Source organism: Heterocephalus glaber, unplaced genomic scaffold (assembly GCF_053883595.1).
Source record: "Heterocephalus glaber isolate CG9 unplaced genomic scaffold, H.glaber_assembly_v1.0 deba00001555, whole genome shotgun sequence".
NCBI classification, from domain to species: Eukaryota; Metazoa; Chordata; class Mammalia; order Rodentia; family Bathyergidae; genus Heterocephalus; species Heterocephalus glaber.
Genome location: NW_028258346.1, coordinates 10731393 through 10753005, shown reverse-complemented (window position 1 = coordinate 10753005; position 21613 = coordinate 10731393). Strand labels below are relative to the sequence as shown.

The window sequence follows — 21613 nt, the reverse complement described above, 5'->3', positions numbered from 1 at the left end:
AATCATGTATAATCAGATCAGACTCAGAAATGGATCTTAATAGTCATTTTCATTACTCTGTAAATTGATGACTTCATACCTACTTGCCCAAACATTCTCTTCTTTACATCAAAAGCCTGTGTTTATGTGGTATGTGTAGATGACAAGTGCACAAAATTATGAATTTCTTTATTATTTATAAAATAAACCAATCTATCCTTCTAGATTTCAGCCCTGCTAGTGTAAAATAAATACTTATTGATAAGTAAGTTATAAGAAGAGACATGAATGTTCCACAAACCCTCATATGCTCAGAGTTAGGGCTTTTGGAGGCACAGTATCTAAATTGCTGTTAGGACGTGGGGTCTATTGGAGGTGGATCATGGTAAGCATGACCTAAGGGTGTATTCTTGTCCTGCTTCCTGTCTTCGCTCTGCTTCCTGTATGCAATGGCAAGAGCAACTGTCCTCCACCCAAGCTCTTCCACCATGCCATGTCTGATTAGGAGGTAGCAATAAGAAACTCAACTATGAGCAGAAATAAACCTTTCCTCTCTAAGTTGTAGTGTTGAGAATTTTGTTCCCATGATTAGAAAGTGACTAAGCCATTTGGAGAAGCCCTAGAATGCTATAAACTGAACTTGTTGGGGATTTCTGGTTAAAATTCAGAATTTCAGAATGCTAATAGGAAAGCAGATAGTAAAAGACAGGCATGGAGGTTTCAGTTTGGAAAAAGACTCCATTGGCAGTTGGGCTAAGGGCTATGTGTATTTTGCTCTGGTAGAAAATGTGTCTACATTTACACATAACCTAGGACATTGAGGGAGGCTAAGATTAAGGACAGCAGACTAATTAATCTGGTAAAGGAAATTTCAAGACAGTCCAGTGTTTAGGCTGTGACTTGGTCACTGATGGCTGCTTTTAGCCAGATTTATACTGAAAATTAAGAGTAAACCTCGAAGCTAACAGATTTGAAAAATTTGAAGTTTTCAGTTTCATTAAAGGAAATGCCTGCAAAGTTGAAGTAAAAGGTATCATTGTTCCTAAAATGATTATCATTAAAAAGAAGTCAAGTATTTTGTATCAGGACAATAGGGAAGACAATTTGAGGGCATGTCAGGAATTAACAAGATCCTACCCTTTGAAGACTCAAGGGTGTAAAATTGTGAAACTTTCATTTGAGAAAGACCTCATAAGCCCTCAGCTCCAGAAAGGTCACCAGGGAATTGGTTCCCCAGGTTTTGCTTCACATTTCTCAGCCATCCAGGCAATTATAAGCCTCTGCAGTCATGGCCCAAGGGGTTTGGCTATTGCTCAACCTGGCAGGAAGACCTTGGCATCATCCAGGTGATACTGGCTTTGCAAGCATGCAGAATGCAAAAGTTGTATGGTCAGGGAGGCTTCTACCCAGATATCAGAAGAAGGCCTGGGAGGCCAGGCAGTGTGGCCACGAGTGGACAATGAGTGAACCACTGAGAGGGAAGCTGAAAGAACAGTGGAGACTCCTTGAAGTTAAAGATACCAACAATGTGGCAGGTCTAATAAAGAAAGCCTTAGGCAGTGACAAAAGCCAACCTGAGAAGCCATAAAATTTACAGCAGTAGTGCCATAGAAGTGGGACTGTCCAGTCCATTTGAAGCTTACATCTAACCACAACCTGGACATGGAAATGCAGGATTTAATGTCTTCCTTGCCGGAGTCAGTCTTGCTTTGATTGAATTCCTTTTTATCCTCCTTTCCTCCCTTTTGAAATGAAAATGCTTACTCTGTGCCACTGTATGTTAGAAGTATTTAATTTTTTAAAATTTTTAGTGGGGCTCACAGTTAAGAGTTTGCTTTTAAGCCCACAAGAGATTTTGGACTTGGATTTTTCAAAGTGCTGGAACTGTTAAAATTTTGGCAATTCTCACAGAGAAAGGAATTTGCATAATGAAGTGAACGTGAGCATTTTGGGGGCCAGGGACTCAATGTTATTGTGTAGATATAAAAGGTCCACTGAAGGTCTCCTGTGTTCAGAAGCCACCCTTCTGAGCCACATTATACCCAACTTGATTTTAGGAGATGGGATCTGATTGGAGGTGGGTCAGTGAGAGCATGACCTTGAAGGGCATATTCTTGTCCCTGCCTCTTCCTTTCCCACTCTGCTTTCTCAGGCTGCTTGTGGAAAATTTCAAGAAGTGGGTAGATCCACCTCAAGAGGCCATGAGGGATCCAACTGGCAATGCCATGGGAAACACCATGCCTTTTTGCCTTGGAGCCAGCTGACCATGGTGAAAACAGAAGCCAAAATAAACCTCTCCTCTTGTAGCTATTGGTGCTTCTTTAGGTATTGTGTCTCAGTGATGAGAAAGTGACAAAGATGTCTTTCATTTCACAAATGCTACATCTTATGTATTTCTGTGGTACTAACATTCTTGGTGATTCATTGGTGCAAAATTACCAGTGAGCAATGAGAGCTTTAATGATTAATTCTTGAAGTGCATAATTATATGTTCTGTGTAAAAAAAAAAATAATTGTTACTATTTATGTAACTGGGTTTGTATAATAAAGAACAAAATTTGTGCTAAGTTTTGTTCTTAAAAATGTATAGAACAGAACATAAATATTCTTTGGGATATATTCTGTGTCAGTGATAAGTACATGTTAGAGTAAAAAAGGCTTAGAAATATACTACTACTGGGTATATGTAATTGATATATAATAGTCAGAGGCACTACATGGTTTGGCCAGTGAAACCCTTAAATATCTCAATGAGGTACAATTAAATATTTGTCTTTTGTTTCAAAAATATTCAAATTCTTTTATAATAAAAATCTGTAATTGTCATTATATCCTTGGAAAACTTCTTTCAGGAGAATATGAGATAAGGTACAATGATTCTGCATAGCAATTTCAGATAATCTGGAGAATTCCAGAAATTCAGAAGATGTCTAGTCCTGTCATCACACATGGTGAAACTATTTGACAAACAAGACACTACTGTGAAAAGATTGTTTAGTTCTCATTTGACAAATGATCATAAACATATGAAGCAATCTTACATACTGTAATTAGTAAAAGACAAGCATTTTGATCACATCTTACATGCAAATTAAAACACCACAATAGTTTCAAACTTATTGATGTAATTTTCAAGGGTGATTTTCAAATTTGCATGGAACATAAAACTGACCAAGATTATATAATAAACCATGGCATTTCACTGACCAGTGATGAGAAACAACTTAATAACAACAATAAGCCTCTTTAACACATTCTTCTCTTGTACAGGTTTTGTAAAAATGTTGTCAGGTATTTGTTTTATATTTGTTTCTATATTGCTAAATAATCATTGAGCAACTTAATAACACATTAAGATCAATAATATATCAGATTGAATCATCTAACAATGTCCAGCCATGCTCCAGGTAACATTTGAATAAATGATGGACTGCATATATGGTCTCATGGCTGATGTGCCTGAGGCTTTACTGTGCAGGGTCGTGTAGAAAGACTATGTTGTCCATGCAATGATGAATTTGCCTGATAAATTTTGCAGACTGCCTTCCGTCACTATGTAATGCACAACTATAAATAAATTAATAATAAATATATTTCCAAATATGTTGAACACCATAAATGAATATAATTTTCTGTCAATTCTCCAGAGACAAACATTCTAGCAAAGAAAACAGTCAGTACAGGGAACCTGGGTCAGGAAGGGTCTGGCTGTAAGAGAAGGAGACCAAAATGGAGAGATTGTAATGAACAAGAGCAGAGACAGCAAAGGGCCAGGGAGAAGTCCAGGTTTTATTCTGCTTGTGGTGAGTGTTAAAGAGGGTAGTGTTTTTAAAAATCTCTAAAATGGACATGGTGCCACACTCTGTAATCCCAGCTTCTTGGGAGGTAAGAACAAGAGACTCCCAGGTTGCGGGACAGCCTGGCTTCACAAAACCGTGTCTCCAAACAGAACAAGAAACAGAGTTGGGGATATAGCTCAGCACTCTCTGCACTGGAGCCACAGTACCACCACAACACACACACACACACACACACACACGCACACACACACACACACACACAACCCCATTCTGGCTAAGTACAGTGGTAGAAATTTTATGGTAGTAAACTTTGAGTGGAGTTATAGAGACTCGTGACACAACAGATTATTGGACTAAGAGAGAGGCGATTAATGCAGGAACAGAGAGATTCAGAGAAAGGTTTAGATTTAGCATATATTCAAGTACCAAAAATGTTAGTGGATATGCATGGAAGGAAGAAAGGGAAAATAAAGACAATTCCTAAGATTTGAGGCCTAAGAAGAAGGTAAATGTAGCTGCCATTTACTGCATTTGGCAGAAGTTGGGGGACAAAGTCCATAACGAGAAACAAGAATTCAGTTTTAGATATGTTAAATTCAAAACAGCACTCAAAATGCAGATGTTAAATAGAATGTTGCAGATATGCATATGAATTCAGAGCTGAAGATGCGGTTTTCTGTTATGAGCATATATGTTGCATTTCTGTGTAATTCTTTTATAAGACAAATTCACACTTTCTTCACATTTGTTTTGTGATTTTTAATATTTCCTTAGCTATACATCTTGCAGGATCAGATAAGATTTGTTCTTTCCACTAATTAAAATACCACACATCTCCCAGAAATTTGAAAACTCTAAGTCTCCTCTACATGAATCTCCATTCCTGTCTTTTCTTCTGAAGAAGACAATTTGAATACAAATGAAGAAAAAACACATAAGGAGTTGAGATAAATGAGATAATTGTATAGTTTATTGATTAATTAAAATGGAAAGCATTCCAAGTAAAGAAATATTTATGCTGTTGCTTTCTTTTTAAACACACCACAGTAAAAATATGGCCATTTTTCTATTGTTTAAGCTATTCTCAACTTTTAAATTCACATTTGGAAGCTACATTAAATCATCTATATTTAAGAATATCCTTTGTCAGATTAATGAAAATTAATTCTTAATTACTCCCATTCTTTATCAAAGTTTCTTTTGTGACCATCAGCCCACAAATTAATTCTTAAGGCTGGTTATCTAAACTAGTTACTAAGAGAATAAAGTATCTATTAAAGATTTATTCTTGAAGTTCTTAGTTCATTTATACTTCTTATAAATAAATGTAACAGAAAATTTGGAAGATATATATATATATCACAAAGCAGTTCATAGAAACATCACAAAGAAAGGACAAAAGGTCTTATACAGTATCGTCTTAAAAAGATGAATTGTTTTTAGCATTTACTACATGAAAGTCAATATTGATTTGATCACCTGGCAGCTAACAAATTTTCCTTGAAAAGCTGCCCTGAATTGACCACAATATTTCCCTATTGGAATATATAAGAAAGAAATAAGATCTTAAAATGATTTAATTTTCACACACTAACACACATACTTGATGTAAAAGATTTTACAAAGGGCTGAATAAAAAACCATTATAACATTTTTTGATTTAAAATAAATATTTTTAGGCTTATACATCTACAAGCCAATTTTGACTATGACAATATTGCCAGATTTTCTAGGTGGCTTTATATCACATTAGGTTTGCTAGTAATTTGTCAAGAAATTTTTCATGAATGTCCAACTGGACATGGGTTTATTGTTTTCTTGTAATATCTTTGTCTGACTTTGAAATCAGGATAATTCTGGCCTCATAAAAGGAATTGGAAGTATTCCTTCCTCTTGCATTGTTTGAGAATGATTGATGTAAATTCTTAAAATATTTGATAGAATTTAATAGTGAAGCCTGTCCCTTATTTTGGAAGACATTTTTGATTACTGCTTTAATCTCTTTATTCATAATTGGCCTGTTCGGATGTTTTTATCTTTGTTATTCAGTCATGGTAGGATGCATGTTTCTAGGAAGACTTAAAGCTGTTAAAATGCCGATATTACCAAAAGAAATTTACATGTGCAGTAATATCTCCATCAAAATCACAAAGAAAATTATTGTGGAAGTAGGAAAGACACTTAAATACATATGGAGGCACAAAAGACTCCAAGTAGTCAATGCATCCTTGAGACAGAAAAGCAATGCTGATGGCATTAAACTTTTTGAGAATTACACACTATGGCAAAAGGACAATCTCTTCAAAAAATTGAAAAATTGGATATCACATGCAAAATAATGATATTGGGCCCTTATTTTACAACAATACAGAAAAATGAACTAAACTGCTTAGACATAGTTGGCACACCCAAAACTGTAAATCTTGCAGAAGAAAGCCTTCAGGTGCAACTTATCAATAATAGTCTTGTCAATAATTTCTTGGACATCACACAGAAAAGCACAGTCAAGAAAAACAGAAGTAGATAACTGCAGGTATAACAAACAAAAAATCTTCTGCACATCAAAAGAAACAATCAACAGGAAACCTATGAAGTGGAAGAAAATATTTTCAAACCATATGTACAAGAAGGGCTTAATATACAAGATATAAGGTGCTCCTAAAATTCAATAGAAGAAAATCTAAATAATCTCATATGAAAAGTAGCAAAGAAGAAGGGACCAAATAGTGGAAGAAATGGAGAGGGAAGGGAGAGGTAAGGAACCAAAAAAGAAAAACAATTAAGATGTAGGTAGCAATGTATACCAATTCCGGATGATAAATTAAACATTGTGTACTGAAAACATGTACTAATAAAGACAAAAAGCAAAGAGCTTGAATAAATATTTCTCCAAAGATGACATACAATTGGCCAGCAGGTATATGGAAAATGCTCAAATTCACTAATCCTGAGGGAAATGCAAATCCAAATCCAAACGAAATTCTACTACACAGGTGCTAGAAAGTCTATTATAAAATGGAAAAAACAATAAAAGGAAAAACAGTATTTTCAAGTATGTGGGAAAAGTGAAAACTTTGTACTTAGTTAATAGAATTGTAAAGTGGGATGGTCTTCATTGAAAAGAGCATGGGATTTCCTCCAAAAGTTAAGAATAGAACTTCTTCTGTGATCCAGCAATGTCATTACCATGTAGATTATAAAAGAATTGAAATGAGGACCTCCAGAAAACATCCACACACGAATGCTTATTGCAGCACTAGTCCCAATAGACAAAATATAGAAATATGGTAAACATCCATCAACAGAAGAATTAATGAATAAAGAGATAGATAGATAGATATATAGGAATCTTAGTTAACTTTCTAAAACTGAGACACAATATATAATACCTAACACTCATAATTAAAAGAAGGAAAGGTTTATTTGAGCTCAAAGTTTGTAGAGGTTTCAGTCCATAGTTGACTGGCTCCAAGGCATGGTGGCATGGCAGAGGAGAAACAATCCATGGCATGGCAGACAGGAAGAAGATAGAGATAAAGGAAGGAGTGAGGGGGATAAACCTTTCTATGCCACACACCTGGTGACCTTTCCTTATTTCCCAAATCACATTTAGCTATAAACTCATCAGTAGACTCATCTGTTGATGATCACCTCCCCAGAGCCTCTCTCCATTATTCAGTCACCTTCCAAAAGCCCCACCTCTGCGTGCAAGAGTGTGTGAGGTTTGAGGGCATATCTCCCCATAAGACATAATGTGTGTATAATATATGCATATATATCTCCATATATACATGGAATGTTATTCAGCCTTTTGAAAAAGAATACCCTAACCCATGTGACAACATGGAGGAATTAAGAAGATATGATGCTAAGTGAATAAACTTGTCACAGAAGGACAAATACTGCATAATTTCACTAATAAAAGGTGGTAAAATACTTAAACTGAGAAGCAGAGGATAGGATCATGTTTTTCAGAGACTGGGGGAAAAAAGAAATAAGTCGTTTTTCTCTAATAGAGTAAAGTTTAAATTATGCAAGAAGTATTGGTTGTGGAGATCTGCTCTATCATATATTGTCTAGAGTGAACAATACTGAATGGTGTGCTTAAAATATTTTTTTTAAAAGTAGATCTTACGTTAAGTCATGTTAAGTGTCCTTACCATGAACACATGTGCAAAAAGGCACTGTGCTGAAACTTTATGGGTTATGGATATATCCATTAGTTTGTGGTGATGAATTCATGAGCATATATGTATATTCAAACCCATTGGCTTATATATATCAATAATTTTAGCCCAAGAAAGCTGTTAAGAATAAAGTACCATTAAAATAATCAAAAACTGTAATGATAGATAACCTGTTTCGATCCCTTACAATCGGGTTTATAATAATTGAGATGACATTGCTTGCACAGCCATCAGTAAAGCCACGTGTGAGTGTGTCTGGTGTCACAGGGGAATGGTCTTGGGCACTGTATCTGGCCCTTGGCTCCTCTTGGGCATTCTCCCTCGTGCCCTGTTTCCTGGCCACAAAGACATGAGCAAATTGGAAGCTCTCAGAAACATCACCTACTGTTTTCTGTCATTGTATTTAGCACTGTATGAAAAGTTCAGCTCAGTGCAACAAGAAGGAAAAACTCAAATCAGAATAATATTGGGAAAAACAAGCTGTATCATCATACTATACAGCTTCTTATTGCTGTCCAAAATATTTGACAATTGCAACTTAAAGAAAGAAAGGCTCATTTTGACTCATGAGTTCAGAGATTTTAGACTATGATTAGCCAGTTCCAAGGCCAAATATCATGGCTAAATGACATGGTATAGGAAAGCTGGAATCTATGGAATCCAGGAAACAGGAACCTGGAAGAGCCAGAGAGAGAAGAAAGGGCTACAGGCAAGAATACATCCTTCCAGGTCATGCCTTAGTGACTCACTTCCTCCTCCTAATAACAGACTCACCTAAATGCCTAATAGTAGATTAATCCACTGATGAGCATGGTATCCAATGATCCAATCACTTCCAAAAGTCTCACCTCTAACACAAGAGAGTTTTGGGGCCATTTCACATTCAAACTATAAAAGTCTTAGAAAATTCAGGGAATCTATAGAAATTAAATTTAAGAAAAAAAGCACATATTCATTATGGCAACAATATATAATAATCTATGAATAGATATAACAAATTATATTTGAATCATTTTTAAATGTTATAAAACTCAATGGCAGGACATAAAAGAAAAGCTAAATACAGGTACATATATATTACTATATTTATAGATATGATAACTGTTAAAAGAGTCATCAATCATCTCTTTTAAAATAATATAATTTAAAATTGAAATACATAAGGAATCTATGTGTGTTCATGCATGAATATAACTCCAAAATTTGACTTTGATATGTACACAGAGGTAAAACAAAGCTAAAAATAATCAAGGCAGTTTTGGAGGGGAAGAATGTGAAGACTTACTCTAACAGATATCAAGATATATATGTTTGCAAATTTTAAATTAGGATGGTTTTTATGTGATATTAAACAAATAAATCAAAACAGAATGAAATCAAGCACACATAAATATGCCACTGATACATACAAATCACTTGAGAAGAGGGAAGAATGATGTGTTTAATAAATCATGTTGAGATAATTAGCTATCTTCATAGAAGTACAATAAATTTAGTACCCTATTTCATAATATATGCAAAGACACATTTCACATTAATGATCTAAATGGTAGAAGCCCTTCTTTCAAACATTTTTTATTGGATCTAAAATAAGTATTCACAGAGAAAATGAAGTTTTAGTTATAACTTCTGTAAGAATGATATCACTAACAATGTCTAAAACACACACACACAAATCCAACTAAAACTAAAGCAAGTTTTAGATCAGAATATTTGTGTACTGATATCATGTATTGATGTTTCTAATACATTTATGAAAAACAATGACTTAGGCTCCTATAAATCATGAAGAAAAAACTTCAAAAGTTACAAATATGTGAGTGGTCAATTCGCAGGAGAGGAAACAGTAAGAAACCAAATAAGTGTGTGAGTTGGGTAATGTGCATGAGGGATGAATTTAAATAATTATTCAGCATTTTACATTGAAGAGATTGACAGAGATTGACAAGGGATGAAGAGAAGTAGAAATGCAAGTCACACGTGGACATTTTCAGGTCATGGAGTAGCTAGCTCCTTTCTGGAAGACACTTCAGGCATCTGTGTGGCGTAGCAATGTATCTCAGACAAGATAATCGATATGTAATGGAAATGTATACCATTGTTGTCAAGGCTGGGAAATACAAGATCAAGGTGCCAGGAGGACTGGTGTCCTGAGAGGGCTGCCCTTGACTTCTAAGGAGGCACCTAGTTGCAGAGTCCTCCAGAGGGCAGAAGTCTGTCCTCCTGGTGGAAGGAGCGAAAGCTCAAGAGGGCCCTTTCATCTTTTTACGAAAGTGCTGATCCCATTCTAAAGGGCAGAAGCCTTGTGATTTAATCACATCTCTTAGTACTGTTACTTTGGGGATTAAATTTCAATGCATTTGGGAGAGGATACTGACATTTAACCACAGCACTGCTTTCACTACTTTTTAAAATTGTGTGAATATCATCATCTGATTTAAAAAGAAATTCAGAAGCAAAGCTCTAAATCTCTAGTCCTACATATTATAAAGCAAGCATATATGTTTGCAGACTTGTAATACTTCATATGTGCATGTGCAAATCTGCCACAATGAAAGCTATTAATTTGTTTAACCAATATACACTAATAAAAATGTGGAGAAAAAGGAAACAATAAATACAGTGTCTCTAAATAAAGAGGAAATTATGAACATGAAACCACCATCATTCTGATTCAGATTACATATTATGTAAAATAATCTGTGATATTCTGTGAGGCTCATCTCTTAATACTCAATTTCTAATATAAAGCTTAAAAGTTCAGATATGTGTGACAATCCTAATATAATTTGAACAGATATGCCAAATGTTAGAGTTGATTATAGCTCTCTGATCAGATAATTGACTCTAAGGAAGAATTTTCAAGAATATAAACTAGAATTTTAAAATAATGCTTTAGTACAAAGAAGGTAAAAGAAAAAAGTCAGCACTTTCAACAACATTGATTACGTACCTGGACTATTATAAGATCTCACAAAAGCAAGTGGCAACATTGAGCTAAGGATTACTCAAGATTTCCCAGTCAGCACTTCAGTTGAAAGCATCAAGTAATGAGATCTGTGATTACTGAACTCTTAGATACGTACATTGCTTATAATTTTCTCACATTAATTTAATTTTTATCAATACGAAAATTCTGTTTTAGAGCCTTTTACATGAAATTAGTAGACATCAAAATAATATAGTTAATATTAATGAATGTGAATTATATATGTATATTTAGGCTTAGGAAGACAGGAAAAAAAGCAATTTTGGAAAGCACTTAAGGGAAACAGGAAGCAATTTTGGCTTTCTGTAAATGATGAGTATCAAAATAAGAAAAATAATAACAATTTTGTATTAAAAAGGAGATGAATTCTAGTTTTATTGTTCTAAGCATAAAATCTTACTTAAGCTACATCTGGTTATTTTTGCTTAACTCTTTTTGGAAAACGAAGGTATTATTCTCTACCTGTCAGTCTTGTTTGGTTTTATCTAAAGCACGTGCGATGTGTATTGATACACGTTGATTTGCGTGAGCTCTCCCGTCGCCCTGAATGTGGACTGGGGTGTGACATGAATTAGCCAACTGGAAAGGACAGAAGTGAGGATTTGGAACTGAAGAATCGAGCCATCAGGAAGACTGGCAGCTTCTGCTCTTGCTCCTTCGGAATTCCTGAGCTGTTGGGAAGAAATACAGTTACTCTGCTGGAAGGACAGAATGCAGAGGGAGGGGGCGGGGTGGAGGTGAGTCCGAATGAATATTCAGAAGAGCGAGATACCTGGTCATCCCCATCCCAGTGTGATTTTCAGGCTATGCATCACCCCAGCCTCCATCACGATGTGTGTGCTCTTGAAGACAGCAGAAATCCCCCCCCCCCGCCCAACCTCGCCGCCAAGTTGACCGGACCCACAGATCTATGACAGGCAATAGAAAGATTGTTGTTTGAAGCTATGAAGTTGGGGTGTGTTACAGTTTATATCTACACATCCTCCCAGAGCCTCATGTGCTCATAAGTGGGCTTTGAGAGGCGACTGGATCAGGGAATGTGATAATTGGCAGTGAATTAGTCCAAGGCTGAGGTTATAGGTGACTTGCTGTTGGAAGGAGGATCACTGGGGCGTGGCCTTATTTCTTCACTGTCCTACTCCTCTGTTCTTTCTCTCTGCTTCCCACTACTGTGCCCTGAGCTCTTGTTCCTCCGCCATACTGCCCTGCGTGGGAGCCAGCTGACCATGGAGTGAAGCCACTACAAACGGTGAGCCTAAATAAACCTTTCCTCCCCTCATTTGTGGCTGTGGGGTGTTGTGTCTCAGCGATCAAGAAAGTAACCAAGACAGGGTGTTTTGGTAAGCAATGATAAATAATTGGAATGTTTATATCAAAATGTCTTCTAAATCTTTCACTCATGAATTAGAAAAAACTTCCTGAGTTTTATCATGTGCCAGCTGATGAACTGAGGTTATAAAGGAGAGCACAAAAGTAGCATTGCTTCTCCTGTGAGATTAAAGTCAGTAGAATGCTGACCTGAAGTCAAATGATGAAATAGTGTGCTGTGAAGGAAAGCTATGAAATGCTGTGATGAAATTTGATATAAATCAAGGCCATTTGAGGCCTTGAGGCCATTTGAGGATGCTATTTGAGGTGAAATCAGAAGGTTCTCTAATAGGAGGAAAATATTCAAGGAGCTCAAAGGTAACTAGTGAAGTCACAACATTGAAAGGTCCCAATGGGAGAGTTGAACCTGAGTTTTATAAGGGACAGATCAAGCTGAGCCTTGTAGGTCTTAGTAGGTAAAAAAAAAGTGCTACTTTAGGTAAAAAGTCCATATCTCCTATTTCTTCTTTGTTATTCACTGTGTTCTATCTCTTCAAGCGGGCTATTCAGAGTTTTTCACATTTACCTTTTTGGTAGAGAGGGGGGTTGTCATAGAATACAGATTTGAATGTGCAAGGTACATTGAGATCCAATTAGTTTGAATATTCAGAAACTAGATACCATGATTCAATATATTTTTTAAAAATATCCTCTTCATTTTGGGTGTAAAGAGTCCATGGATTAGTATTTAGGAGCCACAGGTCTGGAGGAGGGAGAACTACAATTTCCTGATTTTGTAAGCAATAACGGGAGACAGTGAACTTAAGCGACACGGCCTTGGTTGTGCAGTGAGGAAACTACATAGTTAAAATTCTAACAGAGCATGGTACATAATAAAACTCAGTAAGTTTTTTGTAATTCATGAGTGAAAGCTTACCTCTGGAACCTGTGTTTTCTACCATACACTCTGGGATATTAATCTTATCCCTGATTTTGATGTCAACAACTTATTTGTTCTAAGTTTTCTTACATTTGAACAGAATAAATTGGGCTACGTGCTTTCTTCTGTCATTCTGAAAAATTATGATCTTTTGTCCACTTTACTTCACAGATCTCGGAAAAGAGTCTGAGTGTACACATCAAGATCTCCCTGAGCTCATCACCATTCACAGTTGTTTGTTGCTGCTATGAACACCACCTATGTCATCTGGTCACACTTGGTAGTTCTGTGACTACAGAGTAAAACATATTTTTCCAGCCCTCTAATCATGTCTCAAATAAGCTAGGATCCTATAAGGGAATAAATGGTCAGGATATGTGGATTTATTTCTCAATGAAGCACAGATCCAGGGCTAGATCGAGGACATTGATCTGGGTAGAAGTAGCTCACCAGAGTGTGTGTAGGATGGCATGAGAGCCAAAAACGGGTTTCAGGGTGAATACCGAATTGACTCAGGTGAAGAGTTAAGAAAAAATGAGCAATTCAAAGGAGAGGTTGAGAGTTGTGCCAACACTGAAAAGAAAGCAAGAACTGATGTAAGTCTGTGGAACCCAATTTGGAAAGAAGCATTAATCTTAGAAAATGTGGTTGAGTGTGAGGAATGAAGTGGTGCAAAGACTAAAAGTGCTGTGGGGACTTTAAAAAAAAATTTTTTTTTTTGGTACCGGGGATCAAACTCCAGTCCTAGCACTGGAAAAGCAGGTAGCAGAAACACTGAGCTAAATCCCCGGCCTGAGGACTTTTGATAAGTATTCTATGTTGACACAATAAAGAGGACATTTTCTTTTCTTTTCTTTTCTTTTTCCCTTTTCTACTTTGAGCATGATCCAAACTATTTAGTCTGTCTTGTCCTTAGTGCTGGACTAATTAAGGAAGAAAGTTCTGAATACAACCATCGTATTTTTTTCCTGTGACTGCCTCTGACTGAACTGTTTTAACAGTTCGGTTCCTTGCGGCAAATGAGAAAATAGGTACATTATACACTGACAAGGACTTTAATTGCTAAGTAACAATGAGAAATTGGATTCATTAAATTATTTTATAAATGCTATTCAACACCGAAAGATTTTTAAACTAGGAAATTCCAAAGTATTTTTCATTAAAATAATAAATTGGTATTCTTTCCTATGTATACAAATTTTATTTTTAAAAATTTATCCTGGGTATCATTGGACCATAGTCTGAGATGGGAGTGATTAACACAGCAGATAAAGGTACAAAGTTTTTCTGGTTTATTATCTAGAGAACAATTTGTAGTTGTGTTATCCCTGCCGAGGAATAAATATCTGACCAATGGGAAGTATTTTTCACAATCGATTCCTAGAAAACAAACGTTGTGCAGAAATACTTCCATCTCAAATTTGTTTTGTGATGTGAATTTTGTTTTAAGAAGTATTGCTTTCATGGTGAAATGGTATTTTAAGACTCCATACATAAAACACAACAAATAATGAAAGCAGAAGAGAAAGAGCCTATATTGTAAAAGGATCTTGCACACAGAGCTTTACTATGGTGTGCACTTACTTTTAACTATCTTAAATTATTATGGTCACATGCCACCCAAATACTCAGAAATTAATTTGGAAGTAAATTAGTTTTTTAAAAACTCATTTATATTTTTCGCAAGGTTGTTAGTAAAATGTGAGTATTCAATGTGTTAATTTTGTCCTTTAGGGCCGGGGATTTAGCTCAGTGTTTTTGTCACCTGCTGTGCAAGTGCAAGGACCCAAGTTCAATCCCCAGTACCAAAAAAAAAAAAAAAAAAAATTTGTCCTTTAAAATTATATACTTGGATATTTCCATATTTCAGATCTATAAATCTAAGGAGATAGTTAAATGTTGGGCACATAAGTAATTAAGGTGAGTAATTCAACATTTATGCACAATATGAGTTCAATCTTCTGTCTAGGCTATAGCTTGAACACTGAGGAAATTATCAATTAGGAAAATAATTTTTATACTGCATTTTCCATGATGAAATTTTTATTTACATGATAATAGAGATGACATATCTTATTATTTCCATTTTTCATACATAAAGTGTTCCATATATTTTATATCTCATCATTATTAGGTAGAGTATATATTAGTATATGTGTTAGGATATATCTCATCTTGAAAATTATAGCTTGTCTTTAGACAGTTCTTAAATTTTGGTCATTTGTGGTATTTTAATGTGTGAAATATATAAGAAATAACTCTTTGAATTAATGCTAAATATATTACACAAGACATACCAGAAATTTTGATATTGCAGTTAAGACATGAAAAATACTCTAAACTCTTTTTCAATTTTTTCTCTGCCTTTTCTCGCATATAAGAAGATTTGGGATGCCCTACTGAGGTCCTGAGTCACACAGAATATGCTGAATCAGCCTGCTGCAGAAAGGCAGGTCTGCCCATGCCCTACCAGGTCCCAAGTCAAACGGAAGACACCAATCACCCCGCTGCAGGCAGGCAGCCACCTGGTTCCACACTACAAAGACGCAGAGGACACCAGACCACCAGACCAAGGTACTGAGTCCCGCTGCTCCCAGTCCAGAGGTAGGGGCTTCTGAGCCTCCGTCCCACTGCTCCTGGTCCAGAGGAAGGGGCTTCCCAGTCACCATCCCTCCCACTACTCCCAGCCCAGAGGGAAGGGCTTTTGGGACACCTTCTATTCTGCTGCCCCTGGCCCAGAAGAGGCAGCATCCAGGCCACCATCCCTCCCACCCCTCCTGGCCCAGAGGTAGGGGCTTCTGAGCCTCCATCCCACTGCTCCTGGTCCAGAGGAAGGGGCTTTCTGGCCACTATCCCTCCCACTGTTCCCAGCCCACAGGAAAGGGCTTTTGGGTCACCATCCCTACTGCTGCTCCCAGCCCCTGTCCCACCTCTCCCAGCTCAGAGGAGGTAATCCGTGCAGGCACTAACAGCCCCCCACCCCAGTCAAAATGAGAAAACACATAAATAAGTCTCAAAAGCAGACTTCCAGATCCAAAGGGAAATGAGATGGAACACTCTGATACTCAATCACCTGGAAACACTGAACTGGCAACAAAATTGGATCTGGAAAAAATGAAATCAGAAATAATTTCTCAGATAACAGGAGAAATTGTGCCCCTAGTGCAAGACATAATTAATAAATCTAGAGAGGAGCTCAGGAACATGATGGAATCCCAACATAAAAACAAGTGGAATCCATAAAACAGATGCAAATAGATTTCCAGAACACGAAAAATTCCACTGAAAGTCTACACAGCAGAATGAGCCAATGTGAGGACAGAATTTCAGATATAGAAGATAAGATTGCAATTAGTGACCAGGAAAAGAAAAATTGTTTCAAAATTATAAGGGAACATGAGAAATCAATCCAGCAGCTGCTAGATGATGCAAAGAAGAATAACATAAGACTGACTGGAGTCAATAAAGAAACAGGAGAGAGTGGAGATGACATAAAAAATCCCTTCACCAAAATAATGGCAGAAAACATCCCAAGCAGGGGAAAAGAGCTTGACATATAGATAAGTGAGGCATCTAGGACTCCAAATAGCCTTGATCAAAAAAAATCTAAACATAGGCATATAATTGTTAAGATTCCAGAAACACAACAGAAGAACAAAGTTCTACAAGCAGTCAGCGAAAAGAAACAAATCACATACAAAGGAAAGCCCATCAGAATCACAGCAGACTTTTCAACACAAACCATCAAGGCAAGAAGAGCTTGGAGTGACACATTCCAAGCCCTAAAAGAAAACAGCCTCCAACCCAGATTGATGTACCCTGCAAAACTATCTTTAAAAATTGATGGAGAAATAAGATACTTTCATGACAAAGAGCACCTTAGGAACTTCGTGAATGCCAAACCAGCACTCCAAAGAATTTTACACAATATCCTAGGAACAGACATTAAAGATCACAACACCAGGAAGCAAAGCAGAATGAACCCATCTGGCATGACAAGAAATTAAATGTAAAGGGGGAGAACCCAACAAAAAGAAAAAGTCATGGCAATGACAAGTCAATATGTTTCAGTTATAATTATTATCAATGTTAATCGTCTCAATTCACCAATCAAAAGAAACAGACTGGCAGAACAGATCAAGAAGCAAAATCCAACAATATGCTGCAAACAAGAAACACACTTAATTCAAAATGAAACTCATAGACTGAAAGTTAAAGGGTGGAAAACAATACTCCATGCAACAGGAACCCAAAAAAAGCAGGAGTAGTTATCCTATTGGCAGATCAAGTAGATTTCAAACCAACACTGATTAAAAGAGATGAAGAAGGACTCTACATCCTTGTAAAGGGAACAATCCAAGAGGAAGAGATGACAATCATAAATCTTTATGCACCAAACACTGGTGCACCCAACCATATAAAACAAATACTAATGGACATGAAAAGTCATATCTGCACTAATACAATTGTAGTCGGGGATCTCAACACCCCACTGTAACAAATAGATAGATCAACTAGATGAAAAATAAGTAATGACATACTAGAACTCTATAGAACTCTTGAACAAATGAACATAACAGATGTTTACAGAGTCCTCCATCCCACAAAATCAGAATACACATTCTTCTCAGCTGCACATGAGTCATTCTCCAAAATAGACCACATATTCACACATAGAACATGTTTAAGTAAGTGCAAAGAATTGAAGTTATCCTCTGTATATATCAGACCATAGTGGGATGAAATTGGAGATCCATAACAAAAGAAACTCAAAAAATTTCATAAACACGTGGAAATTGAGCAACACACTTCTGAATAAGCAATGGGTCACAGAGGAAATTAAAGAAGAAATCAGACAGGTCCTTCAATTAAATGACAATGACAATACAACATATTAGAATCTATAGGACACAATGAAAGCAGTCTTACGAGGGAAATTCATAGCAGTGAATATGCATATTAGGAAAACAGAACAAGCCCAATTAAACAACCTGATACTGAACCTCCAGCTTCTAGAAAAACAAGAGCAGGACAATCCCAAAGCTCATAAAAGGGAGGAAATTATAAAGATCAGAGGAGAAATCAATGCAAAGGAGACTAAGAGAATGATACAAAAAAATCAATGAAGTCAAGAGTTGGTTCTTTGAAAGGACCAACAAAATTGACAAACCTTTGGCCAACCTTGTCAGAGAAAGGAAAGAAAAGGCCCAAATCCACGAAATTAGGAATGAAAAGGGTGAAATTACAACAGACCCAGCAGAAATCCAGGGGATCATCAATACCTACTTCCAGAACCTATACACCAATAAGATGGACAACACAGAAGAAATGGACAGATTCCTAGATACATATGAATTACCAAAGTTGAACAAAGAAGACCTAAAAATTCTGAACAACCCAATATCAACCAATGAAATTGAAAATGTAATTAAAAACTTATCAACTAAGAAAAGCCTGGGCCCTGATGGCTTCACTGCTGAATTCTACAAGACATTTAGAGAGGAACTGCTGCCACTACTGTTTAAACTATTCAATGAAATTGAAAGGGAAGCAATACTCCCAAATTCATTCCTGGAAGTAAGCATCACCTTGATCCCCAAAGCAGAGAAAGACCCAACTGAAAAAGAGAACTATAGGCCAATCTCACTAATGAACATAGATGCAAAAATCCTTAGTAAGATACTGGTAAACAGAATGCAGAAAATCATACACCCTGATCAAGTGGGATTCATCCCGGGGATGCAGGGATGGTTCAATACATGAAAATCAATCCATGTAATACACTATATCAATTCAGTCAAGGACAAAAACCATATGATTATCTCCATAGATGCAGAAAAAGCATTTGACAATATCCAACATGCATTTATGATAAAAACTCTACAAAAATTGGAATAGATGGTCTATACCTCAAACTGATAGAAGGCATCTATGAAAAACCAACAGCCAATATCATACTAAATGGTCAAAAACTGAAATCCTTCACACTAAAATCAGGAACAAGACAAGGATGTCCACTATCACCACTCTTGTTCAATATAGTTCTGGAAACATTAGCCATGGCAATTAGAAAAGAGAAAGAAATAAAAGGAATAAAGATAGGTAATGAAGAAGTCAAATTGTCATTATTTGCAGATGACATGATACTCTATATAGAAAACCCCAGGAACTCCACCAAAAGTCTTCTAGACTTAATATCCAAATTCAGTCAAGTAGCTGGTTATAGTGTCAACACACAAAAATCAATGGATTTCCTCTACACCAATGACAGACTCACTGAGAGAGAAATAGGGCAAATAATTCCTTTCACAATAGCATCCAAAAAACTGAAATACCTAGTAATCACCCTAATGAACGAAATCAAAGACCTCTTCTCTGAAAACTATGGCACTCTGAAAAGAGAGATTGAAGGTGATATCAGAAAATGGACAGACATCCCTTGCTCCTGGGTAGGAAGGATTAATATAGTGAAAATGGCCATACTTCCAAATCTGCTATATAGATTTAATGCAATTCCAATTGAGAACCCAGCAGCATACTTCATGGACCTTGAGAAAACAATCCAAAAATTTATTTGGAACAAGAGACCCAGAATAGCAAAAGTAATTCTAGGTAACAGAGACATGGCAGGGGGTATCACAATCCCCAACCTGCAACTATACTACAAAGCTACTGTGATAAAAACAGCATGGGACTGGCATAGAAACAGACTTGAGGACCAGTGGAACAGATTAGAAGATGCAGAAACAACGCCAGACACACTCATCCATCTCATCTTCGATAAAGGCGCCAAACACCCTCACTGGAGGAAAGATAGCCTCTTTAATAAATGGTGCTGGAAAAATTGGGTTTCAACTTGCCAAAGATTAAAACTAGACCTGTATCTCTCACCATGCACTAAACTAAAATCAAAATGGATTAAAGATCTAAATATTAAAATAGAAACACTGAACCAGTTGGAACAGAGGTTAGGTAGAACCCTTGAAGACATCAGTGTAGGAAAAGATTTTATGAACAAAACCTCAGTTGCCCATGAACTGGCACAAACAATCAACAAGTGGGATCTCTTCTTATCAAAAGGCTTCTGCACAGCAAGAGAAACCACCAGGCAGTGTGAGGAGACAACCCACAATGTGGGAAAAAATCTTCACCTGCTTTTCCTCAGACAAAGGTCTACTATCTCGAATTTATAAAGAACTTAAAAAGATCAGACCTCCTAAATTTAAAGACCCAATCCAAAAATGGGCATCTGAAATGAACAGACATTTCTCAGACAAAGAAGTAGAAATAGCAAATAAATACATGAAAATAATGTTCAACATCACTGGTCATTCAAGAGATGCAAATGAAAACAATGTTGAGATTCCACTTCACTTCAGAAAGAATGGCTGCTATCATGAAATCCACCAATAACAAATGCTGGCAGGGCTGTGGGGAAAGAGGAACCCTGCTCCATTGCTGGTGGGAGTGTAGACTGGTGCAACCACTGTGGAAATCAGTATGGAGTTACCTCAAAGAACTAGGACTGGAAGTCCCATTTGACCCCACTATTCCACTGCTGATGATCTTCCTCAAAGAATTAAAAGAATCATACCACAGTGATATATGTGCACCCATGTTCATAGCAGCACAATTTGTAATAGCTAAAACTTGGAAACAGTCCAAATGCCCATCAACTGGAGACTGGATAAAGAAAAGGTGTTTTTTTTATAAAATGGAGTATTACTCAGCCATACAAAATGAGAAACTAGAGACATTTATAGCTTAGTGGATGCCCATTGAGGCGATACTCTTCAGTGAAATAAATAGGACACACATGTGTATATACCAAATAGTTTCTCTGGTGTGAGAAACTGAAAGTGTAAATAAGGACTAAATGTATAATAGGTAATGTGGAATAGGAAGAAAAGGGGCAAAGGGGAAGGAAGTGGGGGGGCTAGGGGAAAGGATAGAAGGGAATGGGATTAATATGAGAAAATGGAAAAATAGGAACAAAATCTTTGTAAATAGGGAGGAATGGGGGGGTTGAGGGGAGGGCTGGGCAAGGGTGAAAAATAAGAACCAAGAGAGACTATGTAAAGGTGCGAATTTCCAATGATGAATGTCATTATATTGTATACCTAAAATGTACCAATGATTAGAATGAATAATTGATAATGCAAAATAGGAAGAAAAGGTCCAAAGGGGTAGGGGTAGTGGGAGGGGCAGGGGAAAGGAAAAATGATGAGAAATGGAAACAAAGTCTTTGTAAATACAGACGGGTGAAGGGGGTGAAGGGAGGGCTAGGAATGGGGAAAAAATAAGAACCAAGATGCATTATGTAAAGGTACAATTCCCAGTGAGAAATGTAATTTTGTTGTATACCTACAATGTCCCAATAAAAGAATTTAATTTAAAAAAAAAGATTTGG

The 21613-nt window shown here is 36.6% G+C and overlaps 1 long non-coding RNA gene across 19 annotated transcripts in view; it reads right to left on the bottom strand.

Annotated features, from left to right (window-relative positions):
* LOC147824090 (uncharacterized) overlaps positions 1–21613 on the bottom strand; it is a 160721-nt gene that overhangs the window by 68923 nt on the left and 70185 nt on the right. For 4 of the 19 annotated variants that reach the window (XR_015442875.1, XR_015442882.1, XR_015442887.1 and 1 more), the window contains 2 exons: positions 11418–11626; positions 8741–8883 (listed from right to left, as the gene is read on the bottom strand). The exons of 14 other annotated variants lie outside the window; for them this stretch is intronic. This is a non-coding gene — a long non-coding RNA (uncharacterized LOC147824090). The remainder of the gene's footprint in view (positions 1–8740; positions 8884–11417; positions 11627–21613) is intronic. One more of the 19 variants, XR_015442876.1, reaches the window with a different exon arrangement.